A 5,986-nucleotide genomic window follows, 5' to 3' on the forward strand; every position below is an offset into this window, starting at 1 on the left:
TCCTGTCTCTAATATCCCTCTCCCTCCTCCAAACAGGCACACATGTCAGGAATACTCTCCTGCTTTCTCGTGCCTTTTAGAATACCTAGCTCCTTTCCATGCTCAGCTCAAGTGCCAAGCCCTATAAACTGCCTTTTCTGATTCTATTACTTGATGTTACCCCCCCAAATAGAAATAGTTTGAATCTAAAAATAAAAACTATTGGAAAAAATGTAGTTGCTTATAGTTTTGGTTCATGAACTTAATTTTCCATAATGAAACAATAACCTGTCAATAGTTCCTAAGGGAAAATAGGAGTCCTATGCTCTTACCTTTTCCTCATCATTCCCTTCCCCACCCTCCCTCAAACCCATTGGGATGGCCCCAAAAAAGAAACACACTGGAAGTTACCTCACCCCATCGTCTTCCTTCTTGCCTGGAGGATTTTACTGAGAGCAAAATCAACAACTCCATCCTTCCTGATCTGATGGAGGATGATCAGCCCTTTCCATCTGCCCTACCACTGACTCCCAAGATCTTCCAAGTCTCGCCATTTGGTCTGCCTTTGTTCCTTTGGTCCCCTAGTTATGTCACCTTGACTACTTCAGTAACCTGAGGACCTCTGGGTCTTGACAGTCTTGACCCTTCCCTACAGCTGAGCTTTCTTGTATATGTTATCTTCCCTAGTGTAGTATGAGCTCCTCAAAAGCAGAGATTTTCTAGCTTTTCCTTGTTATTTTCAGCACTTAATGTGGAATATCATAAGTGCTTAATGTTGTTTATTCATAGGCTTAAGATGGATCAAAACAATGACATGGAAGTTCAAAATAAAATTAATTTAATCACAGACTGAATTAAAATTGACAAGGTATTCTTAAGACCACTCCTGGAGGCATCTGTCAAACATCTTGTTACTCCACTTGCTCTTCTATGAATATGGCTCCAGGAATGGCAATCTTTCCTTTAATCTGCTTCCTTGAGAGATGGCATCAGAGAGTGAATAGAATCCTGAACTTGAAACCAAGGGAGACTTGAGTTGGTACTGGACTTCAGGGGTTTACTATTTCTGTAATCCATCCTCATCTTTACAAGGGAAATAAAAATGCCTTGAGCAGCAACATCACAGAGTTATGTAGCAAATCAAATAAGATCCTGCTATAAATGGTTTATAAATTTCAGTTACTAGAATCTTTTTAGAAAAATTAAAAAGAAGATACAAACTACAAACTATAGAGCACTGAGCTTAATTTTGAGTCCTGGCAATATCTAGGAACATGTAATTTTCAAGATAGTTTTTTGACAAGTGAGAAAGGGAAGCAGAGGTTGCTAAAAGCCAGCATGCACTCATCAATATCAGATTAGACCAGATTACCATCATTTCCTTTTTCCACAGAGTAAGTCAGTGGACAGATCATTGATATACTGTAAAAGTAGTATATTTAGTTCAGTACAGCAGACTTCTATATGCCCTTACTATACATAAGGCACCACATAATGGGGATACATAAACTAAGCAAAATACATTTTGTCCTCAAAGTTATTATATTCTACAGGGGTGAAGAGAAGCAGATATAGCATATATACACATAAAAAATACATTATAATTTGAGGAATCACTAATAATTGGAAGGATTAATAGAGATTCTGCGTAGAGTATAGTGTACTGAGCCTTAAAGAAAGCTAGGCAACCTAAAAGATGGAGGTGAAGAGAGTGTGTATTCCTATACCAAAGCATGGAGGCTGACTATGAAATGAAAAAATTAGAAAATAACTCATAAGTCTATGGGAAATTCAATTTTTGAGCAAAGCAGTTTGTAAAGTGTCTTATCATATCCTTGCTCACAAGATGGAGGCTCAGTGATGAGAGAGTTAGGTAGATTTACAATTGTTTGAATGTTTGGACCCAAAGAGCAATGATCAGCAATTCTTTTTTAACTTGAAAGTCCCAAGAATCTATACTTTTCAACATTTTTTATCAATGACTATGATGAAGCCTTCAGAAGTATACTTGTCAAATTTTCAGATAACATAAAATTGTAGAAGGGAGTGTTAAAACATTATATAACAGAATTAGCACCATTAAAAATAATCTGAGTAGGCTTGCCAGAGAAATGAAACAAATGGAACAAGTTGAAATTGAACAGAAGTAAATGCAAAAACCTATCTATGAGTTTAAAAAATCAATATCACAAATATAGATCATGGAGGGACAGGTAGAAAATATTTTAACAAAAGTTTATTGATTGGTTGTGTGGGAAAAGAAAGATCTGGGGATTTCAGTGGACTGATGGATCAATATAAATCAATATCACAATATAGCAAGCAAAAAGCCTAAAAAACAAAAAAAACAAGAAGACCATATTATAAGGAAGCAGTCAGAATGATAAGGGAACCACAGACAATTCCGAATTCCAAGAAGAATTGACTGAAGGAAATGATACATATCCTATAGTAAGAAAAAACTTGTATTTGCATGTGAAAGAATAATATGTGTCCTTTATGATTTCAAAGAGAACTACATCAAATAAATTAATGGTGACACGAGTTGTACATCATGTTTATTATAGTGAGAAGTATATCGAACCAAAACATCTTTCTCATTTACCTTTTCCAGAACCATTTCATCCCATGACCTGATCTGATAGGAAAAAAGGACTTCTGATGTTGGTCTGAATGCTACAGGAGTCTCATGACCTTTGTATGGTTTCTTCTCCCATATCAGCAAGGAACTTCAGCAATGATGCAGTCCCAGAAAGAGCACTAGCTAACCTGAGGGCAACTTCAGAAGGAACCGGGTACTAGATGATTGGATTAGTCCAGGAGTGGGGAACCTTCCATTTGGATATTTATAATGTCATTTGCCTGCTATATTTGGTCCATTATTTGATTGATGCCTAAAAAGCTCTAGGTTTATTGAATTTCAAGACCCACCTTCAGTTACTGCCAGAAGTTCTGCGGCTGGATGGTCAGATGACAGATTTGTGTATTAGGATTGTTTTGAACCTCCATTAGAGTTTCTTCTGGCTTCATCCTACCCAGGCATACCACAATGAACTCCACCTAGGCAGGGTGTGAAAGGGAATAACAAAAACCAAAAAAACTCTGCTTAGCCTCAGAAGAGAGAATTAGGGAATGGGAAGAAGGTACAGAAAAAAGTAATTTCAGGTTAACAAAGTGTATTTTAATGATGTAAGACCCTTTAAGTGTCTCAGCAGTAGCAGTAGCAGTAGTTGCAGTAGTAGTAATAGCAGTATCAGTAGTAGAGTAATAGTAGTAGTAGTAGTGGTTGTAGTAATAGCAATAGTAGTTGTGATAATATTGGTAGTGGTAGTAGTAGTTGTAGTAGTAGCAGTAGTAATAACTATTATTATTAATAGTAGTAATAGCAGTAGCAGTAGTTGTAGAAGTAGAAATAGTAGTAATAGCAGTAGCAGTTGTAGTAACAATAGTAGTAGTAGTAGCAGTAGTAGTGGTGGTTGTAGTAGTAATAGCAGTAGTAGTAATTGTAATATTAGTAGTAGTAGTTGTAGTCACAGTAGTAATAGTAGTAATTGCAGTAATGGTAGTAGCAGCAGTAGTAGTAGTAATAATATTAGTAGTAGTAGTAGTAGTAGTAGTTGTAGTAACAGCAGTAGCAATAGTAATAGCAATAGCAGTAGTAGAGTTAGTAGTAGTAGTTGTAGCAGCAGTAGTAATAGCAATAGTGGTAGTAGCAGCTGTAGTAGTAATAATAATAATATTAGTAGTAGTAGTAGTAGTAGTAGTAGTAGTAGCAGCAGCAGCAGCAGCAGCAGCAGCAGCAGCAGCAGCTGTAGCAGCTGTAGCAGTAGTAGTGGGATCTGGAGTTAGGAAGACCTGAGGTCAAATTGAGCCTCAGTTACTTATTATAACTGGATAATTCTGAGCAAGTCACCTTCCATTTCCTTATCTGAAAATGGGGATCATAATTCTACCTACCTTCTTGGATTGTTGAGGGGATGGAATAAGGGAACACGAGTAGAATACCTCGAAAATCCTAGAGTACTATATACTAACTCCAGCTCCCAAGCTTTACTCAGACATCTTACTGTCTAAATAATTATCCCATTTTTAACAAATATTTTTCCTCTAGGACAGCAATTATATACCTATTTAAAGATGATAGTTCTATTCTCATTGTTCTTTGTATTAGTATTTAATGAATAAATCCAAAAGGGTATCTTAAGTAATGGATTAAATTATCCTGAAGTATATATATATATATATGTATTTTCCCCAGGGAGGTTTGACTGGATTGTTTACCTTAAGTTTCTTCAAATGTAAAGTGAGGACATTGGGGCAGGCAGTGAATAATGCACCAGCCCTAGAGTCAGGAGTCCCTGAGTTCAAATCTGGTCTCAGACACTTTAATAATTACCTAGCCATGTGGCCTTGGGCAAGCCACTTAACTCCATTGCCTTGCAAAAATAGAAAAATAAAAAAAAAAAAGTGAAGTAATAATGGCCCTTGCTTCACCCAGCTGGTGGGAAGATCAAATGAGATAGTTATAAAAAAATCATTCTCTCTCTCTCTACATATCTATATCTGTATAGATAGATAGATAGATAGATAGATAGATAGATAGATAGATGGATGGATAGAGATAGGGGCCCCGACGGCCCCTCCCGCACTGGCCGCCCCTCCTCCCTCCCTGGCTCTGGTCACATCCGGGCCTTAACGCCTCCTGGCAGGCTCCAGTGCCAGCCGACGCCCCCATGGCGGCCAGGGCCGAGGCGGCCTTCAAGCAGCAGCGGCTCCCGGCCTGGCAGCCCCTCCTGGCGGCGGGCAGCGCGCTGCTGGCCCTGCTCGCCGCAGGCCTGCCCTTCGTGCCCACCGGCACCGGCGCGCTGGTCACCTCCCGCGGCGCGGCCGAGATGGCGCTGGACTACACGGGCGCGGCGGGCGGCGCCGGGGCCCCGCGGGTGCGACGTGCCCTTCGCGCTGCCCCGCGCCCCGCACGGACCCGTCTTCGTGTACGGGCTGTCCAACTCCTCCCAGAGCCACCGCCGCTACTTGCGCTCCCGCGACGACGCCCAGCCGCGCGGCCCAGCCCAGCTGCGAGCCCCACCGCGGCGCGGCGGCCCGTGGCGCCCTGCGGGGTCATCGCCACCAGCATGTTCCCCGACCCGCCGCGGCTGTAACGCCTCAACGGCAGCGCCCCCGTGCCCGTGCCGCTGCTGCGCAGGGGCATCGCCTGGTGCAGTGACAGGGCCGGCAAGTTCGGCAACCTGTGGGAGGCCTTCCGGGGCGGCCGCAGCCTGTGGGAGGCCTTCCGGGGCGGCCGCAGCCTGTGGGAGGCCTTCCTGTGGGAGGCCTTCCGGCGCGGCCGCAGCCTGTGGGAGGCCTTCCGGGGCGGCCGCAGCCTGTGGGAGGCCTTCCGGGGCACCGCGCGGCCCAACTGGCCCCGGCCGCCGACGTCAACGAGGACTTCGTGGTGTGGCTGCGCACGCGGCGCTGCCCACCTTCCGCAAGCTGTACCTGCGCATGCGCAGGAGACGCTGCCCGAGGGCGCCTCCCTGCTGCGCGGCACCTACAACTACCGGGTCCGCGCCTTTGACGGCCGGAAGCGAGTGACCCTCAACACGGCCTCGTGGCGGGGGCAGGAACCCCTTCCTGGGCGTCGCCTACATCTCGGTGGGCGCCATCTGCTTCCTGGTGGGAGGGGAGGTGCTGGTGCGCCGGCATGCCCGGCTGACCTGGTGTTGGGGAAGGCAGGACGCGGAGCCGGCCTCGCCGCCGAATGCCCGCGCCCCGGGTCGTGCGCCCTTGCTGAAGCCGGGGGCATCCGGCGCCTTAATCTTTTAGAAGTTGTATGCAAACTTTTTTCCATTAAGAGAACCCGGATGCATAACTTTCTTTCCATTCATTTTTAAGAGAAGCCGAATACAAACCATTTTCCCTTAATTTTTTTAAGGGAACCCGGATGCACAACTTTTTTCCCCTTAATTTTTTAAAGAGAAGCTAAATGCAAACTTTTTTCCATTAATTT

General features: G+C 44.0%; 1 long non-coding RNA gene across 2 annotated transcripts; it reads right to left on the reverse strand.

The window, feature by feature from the left end:
• Positions 1–800: 800 nt before the first annotated feature.
• LOC141521208 (uncharacterized) lies at positions 801–5,257 on the reverse strand. Of its 2 annotated transcripts, XR_012477868.1 has the most exons (3): positions 5,226–5,257; positions 2,911–3,039; positions 801–1,062 (listed from the first exon to the last, which is right to left on the reverse strand). It is a non-coding gene; the product is annotated as an uncharacterized LOC141521208 (long non-coding RNA). The 2 variants fall into 2 exon arrangements; XR_012477867.1 differs by lacking the exon at positions 5,226–5,257 and having other exon boundaries at positions 2,911–4,222.
• Positions 5,258–5,986: the final 729 nt, after the last annotated feature.

Source organism: Macrotis lagotis, chromosome 4, assembly GCF_037893015.1.
Source record: "Macrotis lagotis isolate mMagLag1 chromosome 4, bilby.v1.9.chrom.fasta, whole genome shotgun sequence".
Taxonomy (NCBI): Eukaryota; Metazoa; Chordata; class Mammalia; order Peramelemorphia; family Peramelidae; genus Macrotis; species Macrotis lagotis.